Below are 21,114 nucleotides of genomic sequence, written 5' to 3' on the forward strand. Positions count from 1 at the left end.
ACCCCTCCAATTCTCCTCTTTCACCCGTCCAATGCCCCCTTCACCCAGTAACGGTTCCCCTCTGTTTCAGGATAAAGACCTCAGCAGGGCCTACAAGCCCCATCTGAGCCAACCCTGTCTACCCTCCCCAGTCACACCCTACCTCTCTGCCCCTCACTCTGTGCTCCAGTAACACTGGCCATATTTCACTTCCCAGAACCAGAGGTGTATCTTCCCACCCCAGGACCTTTGCATGTGTTGCTCCCTTCCTCTGCCTGGATGACCACAGCCTCTCTTCACTTGGCTAACTCAGGAGTCCTTCCTTAACTTCCAGATTAAATCTGTTATACCATATCATCATTCCTAGCTCATTTCCTCCACAGTCCTTCACAGGGTTTGCAATTTCAAGTATGTGTGATTATTTGATTAATGTCAGTCTCTTTAGGGATTTCACTTCTAAACACCGTGGAGACCATCAGGGTAGACAGCATGTCTGTGTTGATCACTAGGGCATCACTAGGGCATAGCCTGCGACCTGGCACATAGTAGGTGCTGGATAAATACAGATGACTGATTGGCAGAACGAATAAATCCCTGAGCCCCAGCCCCTCCCCTCCTCTGCTTCCTTAACTGGCTGTTTCTTCACTGAGCTGGACCCCATAGCTTTTCAGGCCTTTTCTACATGGCCCTGTCTTATCTACTGCAAAGTGTCACGTTCACACTACAAGCACCAGATATTTAATCACAATAAAATGTTCATGGACCCTCAACCAGAACGGCCCTGTGCCCTTCCCTTGGCTTGGTTGAGTGTGAGTGTGTGTGTGTGTATGTGTTTGTACACATCTATATTTCCACACAAGAGTCTTCAACAGAAATGTACACCCCAGCACAGGCAGAAAAACACATACATGTGAATGTGTCCATCACATTCATTCAGCACGAATTAAGTGAGAACCCACTGCACGCCAGGCACGAGTGTTGGAGGAGGAACAGTGAATAAAACAGACCCGCTAGGGGCCACACAAGAGCCTGCTATGTGTTAGTCCCAAGTTAAATGCTTCAGGCAAATTCACTCATCTAATCCCAACAATACTTCCTATGAGAGAGGCATTGAGGGTCCCCATTTCACAGACAAAGAAGCTGAGGCACAGAGCAGAAAGCACTGGCCTGAAGTTTCATTGATAGGGGCAGAATTTGAACCCAGGTCTACCTGACTTTGGAGCCAGGTTCTTGGCCTTGAGAAAAGGGCCAAAGACATAAAACCAGAAATACAACTTTCTTCCATCACCCCAGTGTTTTAAAAGCAAAAACACCTAGAGATGCCCAGGGACATGGTCTGGCTGAGGGGAGAGTGAGCCATTCACTTCAGGGAATATTAGGCCAGTAAAACACTTGTTCTGAACACAGCAAATTGATGTGGAAAAGGCCAATGTCAGTATTAAGTGAAAAGACCATGAAACAGAATCAACCACGGTTCCAATGGTAAACCAGGAAGAGTAGACGGGAGCACACTGAAGTGCTAAGGGGGCTGGGTTATTGGCATCTTCTTCCCCTTCTTTTCTTTTTAAAACCCTCCACGTGGCAACATGGCTTTCATAAGACAAAATTAATTTTTAAAATCCCTTCTTTTCCTTTCAGTCGCGGGATTCCCTGATAATCCTTCTGTGGCCAACGCCTCCCTCCCTACCCCACAATCCAAAAAGCTTTCCTCAGCTCCTCTGGTCCCCTAACAACTCAGGAATGAAAATAGGTAGGAAAAAGAAGGCAGAGCAAAGGAAGCCATGGTGTTGCTGTGTGCAGGGATTCTAGGGATGCAGAACTGGGAAGATGTGCGTGTGTGTGTGTGTGTGTGCGTGCACGTGTGTGCATGTGACTGCATGTGCATGTGCCCGTGGCTGAGGATGCCATGGGCCTGTGGCTCTCCAAGCAGTCTCACCAACCAGAGCCTGGCCTCCACATAGCCACAGTGGGGAAAATTCCCGAAGCCACCCCGAGAAAGGGGCAGCAGGGAGGGCGTCCCAAGGCAGAGAAATAGCAGGTGTCACCACTTGCTCTCTTTCTAAGGTCTCGAGCTCTTCTTGGAGGAAACATAATTGTCATTTCCCTTCATCTTTATCACTGACACCTGGTCATCTAGAGGATTAATTTGATAATAGGGAGGAAGGGGGAGCAGGCGTTAAGCCTCTCTCTCTGCTTCTGAAGGCAGCCGCAGCAGCCTAACTCTCTCCCTGGCTCTCAGAGAAGCAGCCTTGTCTTGTCCACACTTTACAGAGGCCATGGGCTCCAACCCCTGCTTCCCAATGGGGTCCCGCAAGTTTAGCAGTTGCTCCCCCAAACTTTCTCGGAGCAACAAAAGTGTTGTGCCATCAACAGATGTTTATCGAGCATCTAAGATGTGCCACGCTCTGTGCTTGTGACAAGAGTCAACAGGACAGACACAAATGCTGCCCTCGTGGGTCTTAAAATAAAAAAACAAGGCAAGCAATCACAATGAACTGTGATGTAATAATTATGGGGGAAGCCCCCTGATCCTGCCAGGAGGTTCAGGAAAGCCTCCCAGATTAGAGATGTAAAGGATGAGAGAAATCTGTCAGGTAGAGCGATGACAAGAGAGTTCCTGGAAGGGGGAACAGCATATGCAAAGGTCTGGAGATAAGAAAGCATAAGGCATTTGTGGACCTCATAATAATTAAGTCTGGCTGGGGGAACTGGTCGCAAGGAAGTGTAGTAAGAGATGGAATGGTGGAGGTAGGTGAGGATGGGAGGTGGTGATCACGACAGGCCTGGTAAGCCAAGGTAAAGGACTTCATCCCCTAAGCAGTAGGGAGCCACTGAAAGTTTTTAAGTGGAGGAGAGGGTGTGGTGACCTGATTTCACTTTTTTATAAAGCTCACTCAAGGCAGAGTTCAGGGTCTTCAACTCTTGGTTTTGACCTCAGAATCAAGTAAGGGCATCTCCATCTGACCTAAGTCACTGCCACCTCTCTGCCATGATTTCCTGGGGATGCATGCCTTCTACACAGAGTCCTGCGACCTGCCAAAAAGACCACATGAGTTGGGATTGAGGCCTGGGGTTCATACCCTACACATCACCTCTCCAACCCTCAGTCTTCCCATCTGAGAAACAGAGAAAAGACTCAACCTTCCTCCTCCAACTGGGGGGATTAAATGAGCTCATACCTGTCAGAGGCTCAGCACCGTGCTTGCTGCTGGGAAAGCACTTCATAAATAAGCTATTGAAATGTTTCTTTTCACCCATTTAGAGCCCCCTTAAGCACTGGGACAGACTTGGAGACCCAGGGCCCACAGGTCCAATTTGATATTTATGAATAGGCAAACCTGTTGTGTGCCCAGCATTTAATTACTTTCAATTTCTTCCCTGCATTTACATCTTAAAAGAATGTTCACAAAACCCAGGTTTCTGGCTTCTCTTGAAAACCTGAACCATCTGCTTAAACCCACTGCAGCACGGCCCCTCAAGCACCCCTGAAGGCATGACCAACATCTTCCACCCGAGCTCCAACTGTCAGACCAGCTGGGGGGTGACCTCAAGGTGGGAAGTTTCCCAGAGCTCAGGGCTAAAGATGCTAAATCTGGGTAGGGGGCAGGCAGGGGAGGGAGGGGTTGCCTGGCAGAGACCACCCTCTGACAAAAAGGCCCCCCCTCACTTGCCACCCCCAACCCACCTTCTCTTTGGTAACATCCCTTCCAAGTTATCCCTCCCTTCCTCCAATATCTAAGGAGCTTTGCCCTCAAAAAAAAAAAAAAAAATTCCAGCTCCATGCTGTGGCCCTCAAGGCCCTGTGTGATCTGACTCCTGCCATCTCTTAACTTCACCTGCCACCTCCCCACCTCTAAGAGGCAGAAAGCTAAGACTGGGGGGATCCAGCAAAGTAAGAAGAGGTTGGAAATAACTTGCCCCATTTTGCAGATTGGGATAACTGAGGCATAAATAGGGCCCTTGCTGAAATCCAAAAGGTCCAGGAATCAGCCAGTAGTCCTACTCCCTTCACTAGCAGGGCTCGGCTATCTCTGCCTAGCAGCCCCTCAACAGAGGGGCCCTGGCCTTATCAGGACACTTTCAGGGCATGGTCCTCTCCCACCCACGACCCACCATGCTCAGTGGAGGTCTGCATATTTTTTCAGAAACAAGGCCCGGTTCCAGAAATGGAAAAGTAACCCTCCTGCCCCAAAAACCCTGCAGAGGGGCCTCCTCAGCTTATGAGCCGCCTCTCCAGCTGGCCAGCGTGGCAGGTGCCATTATCTGCAAGGATGGAGCAGAACGTCCCCTCGGGCCCCACCCTCTCAGCTGCCCTCCCTCTACCTTCTCTTGTACCTGCAATTTGAGAATTGCTCTGTCCCTGTCTCTCTCTCTGCTCCTCTACTGTGTTCTCCCTTCCTCCCCAGCCAGGGAAATGGGGGTAAAAAATCTCCCAAGATCCCCAATTTAAAATAAAGTCAGATCCTTTTCTCTCCCCTTCCTCACTACCTAATGACCACACTTGTGTGAAGTTGATGCTCTACATAACGAAAAGAGAGGCCTCCTTGGAGAGGGTACAATCAGACAACTTTTAAGATCACGGAGCATTAGACCATTCCCAGCTGGGTTTACTAATCAAACAGCCAAATCCTTCCTAACCAGCCAATCCCTGCAGGGCAATTAAATCCTTCCCCTTTAAAACACTTGCCACACTGTCTGGGGACAGAAAGAAAAATTTGCAAAATTCATTTGATAAATTAGCCAGGGAAAAGAAAGGAGTGAATCAAGCTTTGTTCTTTTCATTTTTTTTTAATTATGGAATTCACAATGCCTGAATAATGTTTAATAAGAACTATGAAAATTCCTAACAGTATTACAACACAACACAAAAGAATTAACCTGGTTACCGTGAAAAATTGCATATTTAATTAAGAACAGAGAGTTCAAAACTATCCAGAGATTTCAAAAGTGCTGTTGCCTGAGGGGCCAAATTACATGCTTCCAGGGCTGCTAACGGAGTTAGCGCGTTCAGTCATTACCCAGGCGTTCCCATTAAGTGACTCTGGGCAGATGACATCAAATTCATTTCAAAAGCACCAGGAACTGAAGCATTCACTTGGGTAGTTTAAGGGAAAGCAACTATCCTGCTGGTACAAATCAGACCCCTTGTTGATAAAGGCAATAATTAAAGAATAATGTTAATTAGCTGCTTTTATTTGAAGGAAAGTATGGTAGTTGGAGCGCTTCCAGGCTGTTGAGGTGGGAGTCGCTCTTTCTGGAAGAAGGGGAGGCTGCTGGTGAGAATGGGGAGCCTGGGGGCCCACAGAAAAAGAGAAAGATGCCAGGGGCTGGTGGGGGGGGGTGCCAAGACAGGGCCAGGTAAGGAGGATGCTGGCCTGGGCTGCTGGAGGCCTGGGTACCCATGTTGGAATCAGCCTGGTCACCCCAAGGCCTTCGAGAGGGCAGCTTGGAAAGCAAGGGAAGATGGTACTGCCAGTATCTTGGGCACTGTCACCATCAGGTCCACTTCCATCATGGCAGACTCTGGCCAATGCAGATCTCCCTGTTCAGCTACCTCCTGTCATGCCCACTCCCCTCATTCAGCCATCTCTGTCACACCCACTCCTCTCACACAACTTCCTGTCACACCTACTCCCCACTTGGCCACTTCCTGTCATACCCACTTCCCTCATACAGCCTCCTGTCTCTCTTCATGGTTTGTCACACTCAGCGCTGAATCACCACCACCATCCTTACTATAGCAGACTGTTTTCCCAAAGACGGCCACCACAATATCTCTCATGTTCTTCCTGCACTATGACCTTGACTTTGACACTCCTCCCATCGAGGGAGGATTTGAACCTGGTCCTTTGTAGCTGCCCTTTGAAACTGGGTGGTCCTTTGTAAACTGCCTTGACCAACAGAGAAGATGGAAATGACATTAGTGACTTCCAAGGCTAGATCATGAAAACCACTTCACATCACCTCGCTCTCTTCAGGACACTCACCCTTGGAATCCAGCCAACATGCTGTGAGGAAGCCCAAAGTAGTCCACAGAGAGAGACCACATGGAGAGGGTACAGGTTGGTGTTCTGACTGGTAGCTGAGGTCCCGGCTGACAGCCAGCATCAACTACTAGATGTGTGACTTGTCGAGTTACCCCCAAACTTTGAATCTTCCCAACTGAAGCCCCAGATATCACGGAGTGATTCAGCTGGGCTCTGTCTTAATTCCTGACTCAGATTCTGACTCACAGTATAGATAATTCTTACCCTAAGTTTTGGGGTGGTTTGTTACACAGCAGTAAATGACTGATACATTAACACAGTCACACATTTTAAGAACTGCCCTCATCCCCAACATCTCTCTTTCCTCACAGACCCACTGAAGAGGCCCAGCACGAGAAACAGATTGGTGGATCTGACCACCAGTGACAAGAACTTCTCCCAAAGAAAGCAATAATTAGCCTCTACCTAATGCCTCTTTAGTCAGCTCTCAATAGCCCCCGAGGCCCACAAGCGCTGGCTGTGTGTGGCGACAGGAAGGACTCAGCAAACCACAGGGTCTAGTGTGGAGGGGAGAGAACACAGGAAGCACCGCAGTGTGGAAGACAAACTGAGACCCCAGCGCAACTGAGGGCTCTTCCAGGACCCACGGCTGGTTCACGGCAGAGCCAGGCTCTGATCCACCTGACTCCAGGGAAGTGGTTTGATTCTCATTAGCAAGGTGCTTAATTAGGGCAGCTCATCAGTATATCCCAGAGAAACAAATTATGCTCTGGCCCAAAGCCACTTACCTGTTAGCAGCTGGACCAGCCCCAACCCACCAAAGGGGCCGTCCTAGGTAGGACGCAAGGGAACGTGCACTGATGGGGCAGCTGGGCCAGCTCCAGGGGCTCGGGGACTGGGAGCTGGGGGGGCTGCCTTCCTTGGAGCACCCCACCTTGGAAGCCAAGTGGGAAGCAGGAGCTGGGCCTGGGTTTCTCTCCTCCCCGCTCTGGAGAGGCAGAAGGCTTCACCCACCACGAGATGCCAAGATGTTCTGCTCTGCTCAGAGAGTCATTTTTTTCCAGAGATGAATTTCACAAAGTAGGCCATAGGCCGAGGGACCAACCCCCTTGCTTGCAGAGGCTGAGGAGAATACCCTCCAAGGGACGGTGCTAGTTCAGAGAGGCTCACAGGCTGCTGGCCCAAGGGGCCCAGGGTCCAGCAACCCCAGGAGGTGAAGGGCAGTAAATAGGCCTGGCTCCTCCCAGAGTACCTGCATGGTCACCAGCTCTGACCTCGGCTCCTGGGACCCTGACACCCCAGCTGCTTATCAGCGCCCACTCCCGGGAATCCTGGCCCATGCCTCCACTCCTGCCAGCCGGCACTGTTCACTGCGAGCAAGACACCATCACGTTAAGACCTTTACAAGGCAAACCTGCATATACAGTAGCCCCTTCCTAGTTGTACAGTCTCCGCTTTGGGTATTCACAGAAGTAACAAGAGGCAGGAGAGCCTACAAACACAGGAGGACCTCTAGAATCAGACTGCCTGACTCCGCTGAGTAACCCTGGGCCAGTCACTTGACCTCTTTGTGCCTCAGCTTTCTCCTTTGCAAAATGGTAACATTAATAGTGTCTACGTCATACAGCTGTTATGGGAATTAAATCATTTAAATGATGGTATTTAGGGAGCACTTAGAGTTGTGCCTGGCACAGAGCCACTCTTGATACGTGATAAATTAAAAAACAAACAAAAAAAACCAAAAAACAAAACTTCAGCACTCCTCTCATCCCTGAACGGTCATGTAAATTCTGCCCATTTTCTGGAATGGCTATACTGAGACCAGAGAAGGCAGAATCATCTCCACACCAGTCACCAAGTCAGCACAGCTGGTCCCTAGAGTAAGGCTGCTAACTCACATGCCTATGAAGGCTGCACAAGGAGCATCAATGGGACAACTGGGCCCACTGGGGGTTGTGCAAAATGGGAAACCCACTCTCCATTCCCACCCCCATTACACATCTCAGCTGACTGCTGCCCTGTTTGAAATGCAGGCCCAGGGATGCTAGCTCTTCTGCTGAAGAGAAGCCAGGAAACTGAGTTTTAAAAATGTGACCTCTGATGAGGGCACCGGGCATTCAGCATTCACCAAGTGTCACACCAGTTACTGCAGCTGCAATGTAGAGTAATGAGCTCACCGTCTGATGAGGGAGACCAACAAGGAACCAGGGAGTCATCGGGTGGCCTGAAAAGCAGCCCAGGCCAGGGATGCCCGAGCAGGAGCTAGAGGATGGTGCCCAACTCAGCACAGAGTCAGGGAAGGAGGGCTGGGGCCACCAAAGAACAAGGCGAACAGTATTCCAGGCAGAGGGAAAAGCAAATGCAAAGGCTGCAAAGTATGAGGGGTATGGCAGTTTGGGGATAGGGAGGATATACGGGTTTGGGGAGCAAGACAGAGAGCTGAGGCTAGAGACTATGCAAGCAGCTGGTAGAGTTTTAGAAGCCAGAAATTCCTGGGGCAAAATCCCATCTCTACTGGGGAAAGGCTGTATGTGTATGGGAAGCCTCTGAACTTCTCTGGGCACTTGTGGGTTAGCACGTTGCTCTCACTGGAGCGGATGTGCAGCCCTTGGATGGCCACAGAGAAGCCATTTGGAAAGCACCCTTTGAAGGAAGAGAGCTCCTTAGTTGTTTGCCTCTATGCCACAGCCTGAAATCATCACTTCCACTACTGAGGTTAGAGGTAACAGGGAGCAAGCATGACAGCAGGTGACAGAATAACATTTATGGAGCGCCTGGTACATGCTAGGCTCCAAGCGGAGCCCTTCACAAAGATTATCTCATTTCCTCCACACTACAACCCTATGAGGTGACTATTATTGCTACCCCCATTTCACAGATGAGGAAACTGAGGTATGAAAAGGGGCAGTCCCTGGCTGCATCACACAGTGGTGAGAGGGAAGCCAATCTGTCTGTCAGGAACCCACTCTGACCCTGCACCAAGCTACCAACCTGGGGTTTTCCCCTCTAAGGGATCAAGCTGGGGCTAAGGAGACAGGGCAGGTGCAGCAGCCAATTCTGAGGAGAAGTACCTGCCAGCTGGTCCTGCATTACCCCGAGTTACCTCTAATGCAGCAAGATCAATACTTGGGGGGCTGTGCTTAGCTCTGGGGAAATCATTAAATGCTACACTAAACTAGTCAAAAAATAAGTGCACGGCAAGGAGACTGAAAGGAGCTGCTGCTTGGGAGCATGAGCACACGAATGTATACACATACACACGAAGGCGCGTGCATGGACAACGACGCACACATGAGTGCACACACTGAGTCACCCACACGTGGATGCAGACAGAGGCGCATGTACAAAGACACTCAGAAGGACACAAAGACATACTCAGACACATACACATACAGAAACACGCTAATATACACATACAAGGACAGACACACATAAACGTGCAAAGACCCGCAAACATACTCAAAAATACACACAAAAAGATGCAGTGTACACACATGAATACATAAATACAGTCACATGACATTCACATCCATCCCGTTTATTCACTTGACTGATACTTTTTGAGGACCTACTATGTGCTCAGCCCCCAGCTGCTAGATCCTGGGGACAAGCTGCTTTGTGCCCTCATGGAGCTTAGAGTTCACAGAAGGAGGCAGTAGTTGATCGATAATCAGAGCTATGTGTGATACCCGCCGTGGTAAGTGCAGTAGAGATGGGACCCAGCATCTCAAGGGGGAGTGGGGAAGCTGCCCTGAGCAAGTGACACTGAACAAGCTTCCAGGGTTAGGGAGGAGTTGACGGGGCATGTGAGGGAACAGGGTCCCAAGCAGGGGGAGCAGGTAATGCACAGGGGGCTGTGGTGCAGAGGAAAATGAAGAAAGACGTGTAAGTCTGCAACATGGAGGGCACAGGGAATGTGGCTCAAGATCAAGGTCAAGAACAGCGGACACACTAGAATTAAGCTAGTATAATTCTGAAGGTGATTCTGTTAAGCTACGATGTGTACGGAAAACCATAGAGCAACCACCAAAAAAACCCTCAAGAATATTGTTAAAAACCATTAGCGAAATTAAAGTGCTACATTAGAAGATATTCACGCAATGCTAAAGAAGGCAGAAAAGGAGAAACAGAGGAACAAAAAAGACATGAGACATATAGAAAACAAAAAGCAAGTTGGTAGATTAAATCCAACTATATCAATAATAATATTAGATGTGAGTGGATTAAACAATCCCATCAAAAGGCAGATTTTCAGACTAGATAAGAAAACAAGATCCAACTACATGCTATCTACAGGAGACACGCTTTAAATTCAAAGACACAAAAAGACTGAAAATAAAAGAATAGAAAAACATGTATCATACAAACAGCAACTATAAGAAAGAAAGTAGGAGTGGCTATACAAGTATCAGATAAAATAGACTTTAAAACAAACAAAAATGTTACTAGAGATAAAGAGGGATATTTTATAATGGTAAAAGGGTCAATCCACCAGGAAGATATAACAATTAAACACATATATGCAACCAATAAAAGAGCACCATAACACATGAAGCAAAACTGACAAGAAATGAAGGAAGAAATAGATAATTCAACAATAATAGAGACTTCAGTATCCTACTTTCAACAGTGGATAGAGCAACTAGACAGAAGATCAAGAAGAAAACGGAAGACTTGCAATACTATAAACCAAGTATGCAGGGTAGAGACCAGCTGTGCTAAGCCCAGAAGGTCATGCTGGGACCTTTGCCCCAAAGGCAATGGGGAGCCATTGTGAACGGTTCTTAATAGGTTTTTAATAATCTCACTAACTTCCACGTGTCAAAAAGAGTGGGGGAGGTCAGAGTCAGTACAGGAAAGCAAACTGGGAGACCAAGGTCCAGGGAGAAGTGATGGGGCATGATGGGTTGCTGGGTGGCTAAGTAGATGAATGGATAGATGGAAGGATGTGTAATTAGATATATGGATGGATGACTGGATGGATGGATAGATAGATAGATGATGAATGGGTAGGTGGATGGATGAAGTCAGTAGGAATAGAAAGTAGACAGCTGGATAAATTACTGAGTGGGTGGATAAAAATGGATAAGTGAGCAATCTTATGAATGAACAGATGAAATAATATTGGATGGACGGTAGACAGTTGGACACCCAAGCCCTGCCAGACTTCCAGTGTGTGGGTGCTCAGAGATTGGACAAAACTAAAGGGTGAGAAAAGTCCTATTTATTGTGTACTCCAGCCCACATTCCCAATAATCCCCCAGGTAGACATCCAACCCCTCTTCTACCCAATAGCATCCCCACATATGATGGCCAGGACATGGCTCGACAGAGCACCTGCCTGTGGCCTGTGCTCTGATACCCACACCATCTCAGTCACCTCATCTTTTCATGGTCCTTACTATTAAGCAACATTTGGTAACATGCTAGAAACCAAACCCACAACCAGAGTGCAAAGAGCCCTTCTCAGAACATAACTCAAGTCCTGCCCCACCACCTTGCACCAGTTCTGTTTCTGAGGAGAGGAACACAACACCCTTTGCCCACTGCATACCTGCCACGAGAGGCCTCCAAAACACCAGCTAGCCATTTGCACAAGGGAAGCAACTACCCCCTTCCTAAGGAAGCAAAGCTGCCACCTTGCTGGGGGCATCAGGTATGTCCCCATGGAAAACTTCTCCCACCCACCCCCCGACCTTGAATGACATAGTCCTCAAAACAGTTGTACACCCAAAGGCCTCTCAGCACTAAGACCCTCTCTGGGCAGAGAACACATCAGATTGTCATAGAAGCTCTCTTTTACCTATTTTCCAAACGTTCCCTCCCTTCCTTCACTGTTCCCTATCAGGTGGAACCCAGTGGGAACCAAACATACTCTGGATCCTGTTTCGCCACTGCTTTAAACCCTCAATGTCCTCTCACTTCCCTGAGAATGTAATCCAACTGAATACAACCCCCTACCGTGGTCTACAGGGCCTACCTCCCTCTCAGACTTCATCCTGTCCTCTACCCTCCCTTCCTTGACCACCCTGTCTCAGCCATACTGGCCTTCCTTCAGTTCCTAGATGTGCCAAGTGGATTCCTACCTCAGGGCCTTTGCACACACTGTTCCTATAGCTATGAAGTCTCTTCCACCTGAACTTTGCCTGACTGGCTCCTCATTGTTCAAGTCTCAGCCTAAATGTCACCTACTCAGTAACTACCCTGAATAAACAGGTTCCTCCTTCATCTTGATTTTAGTAGCATTTGGTCGTTTCTTTCCTCCATTCTTTCTATCTCAATAATTATACATTAATTTATTTAGCTTACCCCTCTATACCCAGCACCTGATACTGTGCTGGGCCCATAGCACATACTAGATAAATATTTGCTATTTGATGAATACATGTCAGGTTCAGAGCAAAGACTGGCCAGACTAGATTCAAGTGCTTTGTGACACTGGATGGCCCCCCTCTGGCCTCAGTTTTCTCATCTGAAAAATGGGTAACACTAGTACCTACTGCAAAAACTTGTTGTGAGGACGAAATGAGAGAATGGGGTACTGACAAGCCAGAAAGTAACTCCCAGCCCCGCACTGGGGGGAGGACAGAAAAATGAGGAGACATCTGAGTCCCAGGGGCCATTCCAGAAGCAGCTGGGCCCCAAGTCTTTGCTTCCAGAAACCAGAGCGATAAGTTAAATTCTACCATGAAAGGAAAGAGCTTATGGAGCCAAGTATGAAATGTAGAGTGTGGGTGATACAGCCACGGAAAGAGGGTTTAGCAGTTAAAAAAAAAAGATTCAGCAGTTAAGAAAAAAAATCTAAAAAACTTTTTTAATAAAGCCTACAAGTCTATCCCCTTCTTTCTTTATCAACGACACGATTTATTGATCGAGAAGGCCATATCGACTAAATAAATCTTGATAATGACCAAGGCAGCAATCAATACCTGCTTATTATCAGCCCGGGCCGAGAATTTCATTTTGCGAACACAGGCCGAACCACAGGGCGCGCCACACAGCTCTGGACTCCGGCGGGTAGGCCAGGGATGGATGGCTGGGTGGTGTTCATTTTCCAGGACAGGAGACAGGAATCTTTCTTGTGTTATTAATAACCTCCCACCTGCCACCCTACCCCATGCCTCTCAGGCTTGTGGGTCTGGATTCATTTCCATGAGTTGACAATGATGAGGTCTTTTAAGATGTTTAAAAAACGAAGGGGAAAACACAAGCATAATGACTATAGGTGGGGGAACCCTGAGAGGGGAGCAGGGAGTGGGGGGACTGGCTCTGGAAGAGGCACCTCTGGCCCCTAGTGAGTGAAGGGCAGGGACATGAGTGGCCAACAGACCTGCGTCCTGGGTTAGAGTTCAAGCTCGGCTGCTTGCTGACAATATGGCCTTGGACTTAACCATCTGTGCCTCAGGCTGCCTGACTGTAAAAACGGGATAATAGTAGTTTTCCTGTCCTAGTGTTGTGAGAATTAAACGAGATAATATCTGTCAAGGGCTCTAAACACTGTCTAGCATGCAATAAAGGTTCAAGAGCCATTTGTTAAAGAACTGTCAGGCCTTTCTGTGCAGAGAGCTTCCTTCTGAAGCTCCAAAGCAAATGCCAGGCCTGTCCTTGCTAAAGCCAGCCAAGGGGCATTTGGAGAGGCCTGACCTCCCATCCAGTGCCTCTCTGCAAGGATCTAGTCCACCTTGCCGCTGGCTGGTGAGGACCAGGAGGTGAATAACAAACAACAATGATCCTGACAATAATAATAAAAGTAATAATAGCTGCTCGTTTCCTGGGAATGAACATATTCCAGGCTCAGTGCTAAGGACTTGACATGCTTCCACTCATCAAACCCCCACAATGTCCCTATGAGGTAGAGGCTGTGTATAATTCCCATTTTACAGATGAGGAAACTGAGACTTAGAAAAGTCTAGTGAATCACCCAAGGCCTCCCAGTTAGGAAGCAGCAAGGCCAGGGCCCAAAGTGAGGTGTGACTACTCCAAGCCCATGCTCAAATCATTTCAGGTGCTGCTCCCAGGGTACCTGAAATTCAACAGGAATGACCTCAAACTACCTCACAGCATCACCGTCAGCATCATCATAGTTATTATTATTGTTGGTGTTGTTGTTAATAAAGACAATGATTAATAACAGTCACTATCTTGGAAAGGCTTACAGCATGCACAGCCCTAGGCTGTGTCTGTATTGGTTTGTCGCTCTTTACTTCTCACAGCCTTGAAGAAAAGTACTTCCATCTCCAAACGGTTATAACAGAGAAGCTTTATGAGGGCAGGGACTTGGTCTGTTTTGTTCACTGCTGCACCCCCAATACCTCACATTGCACCTGACACGTAGCAGGTGCTGAATAATTTTCATTAAATGAATGAATGAATAACCTGTCTCGACAACCCAGGGAAGCTCCATTTTAGACAGGAAAACTGAGGCCCAGACAGAGTCCTTCTGCCACAAAAGGAAAGGGGAGACTCCGATCCTGACCTCTTGCCTGACTGTAAACTAGGAGTCCCAGGGGATGCTGAGCAGGAAATCCCCTCAACTCTAGCGTCGCTGTCCGGAGACCTTGATCCCTCTTTGATGCCTGCTGGGTTGATCAGATGGGCCCATGAACCAGTCTTTGGGAGAAGAATGTCATCTGGGTTCAAAAACGTGTTAACTGGCTATCTGTGTCCCCCATAACAGCCATCTCACCGGCTGCAGGACCTGCTTTGAGTTGTCTGTGACTGAGGCCACCAAACCACCACTGATGGTCCACAGTCTGCCAGAAATTAATTAATGGATTTATTAATTAGGATGGGAGCCACCTCCCAGGCTGGAATTGGGGTCACCAGTTTCTAAAGCGAGACTCACAGAGCTAAAGATAAACCCTTGTTCACTGTGAGTCTGAGGCCCGTGCCCAATTCCCAGTCACAGAGTGAGAGACTTTCAAGAGCTAGTGGTGGGTGAAGAAGCTGGGGATCTGGGAGGAGCTGGGTCCCCCAGGACCACCCCCCAAGGTGGAGTCAAGGCAGCTGCCTCGCCTCACCCTTCCTGTGGTATCCATCCATTCCATCATCCAAATATTTATTAAGAACTTACTATGTCATTGCCCTCCCCAGGGAGGAATGTAGATGGTAAATAAATGAACAAATAAATACGCATTATCATATCAGGTAAAGCAGATGGCGGTAAAGAAATGGGGGGAGGCTATTTTGGAAAGAGAGCTTAGGGAGGACATCTCCGAAGAGGTGATATTTAAGCAAAGGACTGAAGGGACTGAGACAGAACTAAGGAGATGTCTGGGAAAGCGTTTCCCAGGCAGTGGGAACAGCAAGTGCAAAGGCCCTGAGGCTGGAATGTTTGGTGTGTTCAAGGAACAGTGAGGAGGCCAGAGTGCTTGAATAAAAAGGGGAGGAGTGGCAGGAAATGAGTGAGAGATAATGGAGGGGTGAAAATGGGAAGGGGGGGACCTAATCACACAGTGGGCCAGGTAAGAACAGGTAACGAGGAAGAGACAACGCTGAGAGTAACACCCCCCCAGGCTCCCAAAAAGACATAAAAGATACCTCAACTGAGCACTTCCTATGTATTAGGTGCCTTAGGTAGATGTCCAAACCTCATTTCATCTTTCCTGTAGGGAAGTGTGATCCTCTGAGAAGCAGACACAAAGGCAGGATTACAAGACAGAGAGATTTATCAGGATCAATGCCTGCACCTGCAGGAGGGAGCCAGAATGAAGGAGAGAAGGAAGGAAGGGAGGGAGGGAGGGAAGAAGGAAGGGAAGTTGGTAGGTAGGCTGGCTGGTTTGTGGAAGCATCCTAGACTGCCGAGGAGCCTGGAGCCTGCAAAGGAGTGCTGTGTGTCCCAGGCACAGGTCTGCTTTTAGTCCCTGCTAAACTCAGCTCCTGGCTGTGGCACTCGTGGGGTGATCTCCAAGAGCAGTTATCTGGTGCCACCTGCCAATCACACTTCCTATAGTCAAAGATCTGCAAGGTGCATTCTCATAGCCGCCACTGGAAGGTACCATTATTATATCCATCTTACAGCTGAGAAAACCAAGTCCAGAAAGGGGAAATAACTTGCCCAAGGGCATGCAGCTAGGAAGGAGCAGAACTGGGATTTGAATCCTGACTGCCCCGTGCGTGATCACGAGATAAACAGAGGATGGTGGGGCGCGTTTTGCAACAGAGCAAGAATTGGGCTTGAATACCTTGTTAAAAAATAAAAGCAATACCCAAGGCTTTTATGGTGTTTGACAGTTTACTAAGTACCCACTGAGACAGATTCATTCCGGGCCACACATGCTAAATAATCTTATTTTATGCTTCATCCTTACTCCCAACTGACAGATGGCAAGAGTGAGGATGAAGGTGGGTCCATGAGCCACTCAGAATCTGTGACCAGCCTCATTGCCTTCCTTCAATTCCTTGCATGCACTATTTTTCCACCCACCTCAAGGTCTTAGCACGTTTCCTCTGCTGGGATGCTCTTCCCTGACCTTGTCCAAGATACCTCGGCTGAAGCATCACTTATTCCAGGAAGGCTCCCCCAATGCTCAGACTCAGGCAGTTCTTTTGCCTCATACTGTCTCAGAATCAAATCCCCCTGTGTGACTACACACCCATCTGTCCAATGAGACATGTATCCACCCCCCCATTGTCTGTAGGCTGGGTGAGAGCTGGCACTTTGTCTTCCTGTTCACTGTGATATCTCCAGTATATTATTATTACTTATAGTATTTATGCTATTTACTTATTATTATTTACACAGTTATTAGTTATAGTTATAACTTATACTGTGAGTGGTGACTATACATTTCCAGAGTGAAGGACAATAGCAGTTATTATTATTAACATTATATAGCACGTCTATGTCCTGAGCACGGATTTCACACTTCACGTGCATTACCTCACTTAATCCACAATCCTTAAGGAGGTGGATACGACTATTATCCCCATTTTACACAAGAGAAAACCAAGGCTCAGAAAGGTTAAGTGACTTGCCCAAGGTCACACAGCTGGTAAGTGGCAGAGCTGGGACTAGAGCCAGGCCCCCTGGCTCCAGAGTCCTCACTAAATGTCTTTGGGAATGGGAGACTGCAGGGCTTGAGTTTGCAGCCCACACTACACCCCTCAGATACCTGGAGCCCACGGACACTCATAATGGACAAGCACCCCAAGTAGATGCCCCCAGCAGAGTGGCCTCTGAGTGACCACCTCACTCAGGGATACCTGCCCTCGACCTGGCTGTCCTGGTGACCCCTGTGGTCCCCCTGTCTGCAGCACCCACACTCCAAACAGCTGGCTGGACAAGTCTATCGGCCGTAATGGTTCCTGGGGAGCCATTTACCCCGTCCAGTTTGAGCGACGGCGGCCCAGAGAGTCTTAAGCACTGCTTGGCTCCGGGCGTCTCGGGCAGACAACCAGCTCAGGCCAAAGAGGCTGAAGGATTGATTTTTTTTTTCTCTCTTTCTTTCTTTTTAATGACAAATGGGTATCCTGGAACTGCTGTTTCATCTGGCTGAACTGAAGGATGGCAGAAGGGGTGTATAGGGAAAGGACTGGGAAGGAGGGGGCAGCTGCTGGCCCACTTTGAGGGTGACTGAGCTACTGAGGAAAAGCAGAGACAGAGGGCTAATCACGTATCTTCATGAAGCTGGTCAAGGGCCTTTTGTTTTTTCTGGAAATGCCGCCTCTTCTGACGCTAGGCACCTGGAGAAAGGCAGCCAGTGGCCTTGACAGCTACCCTCCTCATGACCCCTACAGCTGACCTGACCACCGCAGACCCTCAACCCAGGGCCTTTGCACCACTGTTCCCTCTGCTTGGCATGCCCTTGCCAGGTCTCCACCTCCTGCCAGGTGTGGCCAGAGCGCTTGATTTATATGGGATACTGGATATCTGAATTTCTTAGGTAACATCTCCTGTGTTTTAAATGCTGACAAAATTACACAAAATTGTTTTTAAAATAGTGCACTAATCGAGACAGATACATCCGTTGGCCAGACATAGCTCCCAGTCTGCAATCTCTGTGGTCAGAGCTCCCAAAATATAAGACATCACACACGATATTAGTAATATATTAATATAGTAAGCCCCCAATGGAGTAAAAGAGAAGAGAAAAAGTGCCCAGTAATCTCTAAAACAAGCTTTCAAGGCCAGCAAGTTCTGGGATCCACTGCTTATTTGGTTTTCTCACCCCTTTCTTACTCTCTAAAAATACCAACAACAATAAGAAGTAAGACACGTACAGAACAGTAGTTGTGTGCCCAGCACTGTGCTAAGCACTTTCACATTTAAAGTGCTTTAATCTTTAAGAACAACCTAAAAGGTGAAGACTACTATTGTCCCATTTAGAGACAAGGAAATAAGGCTCAGAGAGGTTAAGTGACCCATCCCAAATCACATAGCCAGTAGGTGATGGAGCCAGGATTGGAAGCCAGACAGGGGCCCCTCACCATCCTGGCTCCTCGTACTTCCCTCTTGAGGGAAAGAGTATAGAACAAGTTTCTAGAACTAAGTTTGATCTACCCCAATACTCTTAACTGAAAAGTGAAACACTTTGGCCATGCCACAGCCATCACATAGACCAGTGGACCAGGCTCAGCAACTATTGCCCTAAAGCCAAATCCAGCCCACCACCTGTTTTTGTAAAGTTTTATTGGAATATAACCATTTCCATTCATTCTTATTGTCTATGGCTATTCTCATGCCACAGTAGCAGAACTGAGTGCTTGCAACAGAGACCACAAAGTCTAAAGCATATTATTATCTGCCTCTTTACAGAAAAAGTTTGCCAACCCTGATGGCAGACCTAGATGGTTTCCTAAAGAGTCTAGAGAGATGCCACACCCTGAGAAGGTTATGAGGTCAAAACCCTCAGGGAAACACCATCCTTAGAGATGTGGAAGCACATTTGCACATTAAAGGGGAAAAAGGGTAGTGGAAGCTTCTTTAGGTATTTGGGGTGAGACCAAATGAAAAGAAGGAGCCAGCCATGGGAAGATCTGGAGAAAAAGAGTCCCAGGCAGAGGGAACTGCAAGTGCAAAGTCCCTGAGGTAAGAATGTGCTTGATGTGTTTAAGGGACAAAAAGACCATTGTGACTGGAGCAGAGTGAGAAGGAGAAAGACTGGAGATGAAGCCAGAGAGACAACAGGGGGGCAGATTACAGGAGCCTTACAATCAGGGGAAAGGACTCCGGATTTTAAACTTTTAAGTATGACAGGAATAGGTTGTTCATATCCTACAAAACACTACAAATGATTTTTGTGAATGGATCTGCAAGGCTTAGAAACCAAGAACTCCATCCTAGACATAATTTCTTGTCTCAAAAATTTGCTTAAACGGTCAATAGCTCCCCCTCACTGCCAGAACGGGCCCCCAGGTCGTTAGAAGACAATATGTTTAACTGGCACACAAAGTATGTCAGCATCCTTCCCTTTTAAAGCAACTAGTACAGCAGACCAGATGCGCACAGCCAGGCCGTGTGATGGATTAAGAAATGGGACACTTGGAATGTTGGGTGATTCACCCCGGGGTGTTAGAGGCTGCACCTTTTAGCTGCTCTTGGGGCACTTCCTCTCCATCTACTACCTCCATCTTCCCCGACATCTTCAATATAAGCCACTGTCATTAATAAAGAACACCCCCAAGGCAGAAAAATCAAACCAAAGACTGAACCCTGAATTCCTAAGCCAGGAACAAAGGCAGGCCACCACCTCAGTCCCCTTCCCATGCTCAACCTCTGCCAGACTCAGTCTCTGAATTAGATAACTGGAAGCCACCAGAAATTCAGCCCTTTCAGAGAGCAACAGAGAAAACCACAGTTCCTAGACAGCCATGTCCACCATCATCCAGGACCAAATTTAGCACCAGCCAAGGTGCTCACGTTTGAAATCCCATCTGATGGAAGAAAGGTTACCACAACAGAATGTCAAGTTCGAAGACAGAATCCTCCTTTTAACAGAAGAGTTCTTTTAAAAAAGAAGAAGGAGAAAGAAAGAAAAAGGAAGGAAAAAAAAGATAAAGCACCACCACCATCAGAAAAGCTGTTCCCTCTGGTCAAAATAACACCGTGCTCATCTGAAATAACCCACTGAGATGCTTATTTGCTTCTTTAGGCTTGTCCGTGGTTTCTCAATTTTCTACAGTGAATTCAGGTATGAATAAAAGAAACTTCGAGACCTCCAACAGCAAAAGCGGTCAGGGATGAGACGCTGCTCGTTTTTCTTCCAGCACTCAAAGAGAGAGCCCATCTTTGGGAAGCAATTTCTGTCGAGTTGAGAATCCAGAATTTTGGGATGCCCAGAAAAGACTGCTGGGTTCTTTAAATAAATTCTCAACACCTGTTTCTAGCTCCTTCTGCAAAAAAGGCCCACAGGGTGTGGCTTCCAATGAATTGGAGTGGCAGATGGAATAGGGTCACCCACTGGTTGGACTTGGAAGGGTCCAGGGGGCTGACCAATGGTTTGGTCGTATTCACAGAGCTGCTGCTAGAAATCTCCCCTCACCCCCTCTGCCTCTCACCTCTCCCTTTCCTCCCCTCCAACCTCCCACAGCCCTTGCCTAATGCCAACCCATCGCACGGGCCTGGGCCTGGGCCACGCCAAGCCTGCTCTGCTCACGCTCCCCACCCCGGCAGCACTTCTATTACAGCAAAGTTTCCAAAGTTAGGATTCCGCCAACAGGGCTGATAGCTTATTTACTGCTGTCATCTAAAGAAAGAGGAATTTTGACACATTGTTAAATGATAGCACATTTAGATAAGTCAAGCTGTCAGAGGCTCTAATGGATGTCTAAACTCTCTGTGGCTGATATGTAAAACTTACGCACTTCAGAATATCATAAGGTTATAATATTTTAATCACATCCACGCTCTTTTCTAAACTTTGAGCAGGGAAAAACATTCCATCAAGTCCCATCTCCCAGGCGCCAAGAAACTGAGCCTTCCCAGAAGTTTCTCCAAACTCCTTACAAAAAGTCCAGCTTCTCTCACTCGACCCGTCAGTCTTCCTCCCTAAATGCTCACACCCCAAGCGGAATGTCAGTCTTCCTCCCTAAATGCTCACACCCCAAGCGGAATTCGCCTTTTCCTCTAAAACTCGTACTATATGATCCCTCCACCCAACCTCTTTCCTCCCAAGAAACGTAGATGTGCATTCAGACTGGGCACCAA

At 47.8% G+C, this 21,114-nt stretch overlaps 1 protein-coding gene across 3 annotated transcripts in view; it reads right to left on the reverse strand.

Annotated features, from left to right (window-relative positions):
- The window catches only part of CUX2 (cut like homeobox 2), a 267,749-nt gene that overhangs the window by 242,849 nt on the left and 3,786 nt on the right, over nt 1-21,114 (reverse strand). The gene's annotated exons all lie outside the window — the stretch shown is intronic.

Source organism: Balaenoptera physalus, assembly GCF_965194825.1.
Source record: "Balaenoptera physalus genome assembly, chromosome: 12".
In the NCBI taxonomy this organism is placed as follows: Eukaryota; Metazoa; Chordata; class Mammalia; order Artiodactyla; family Balaenopteridae; genus Balaenoptera; species Balaenoptera physalus.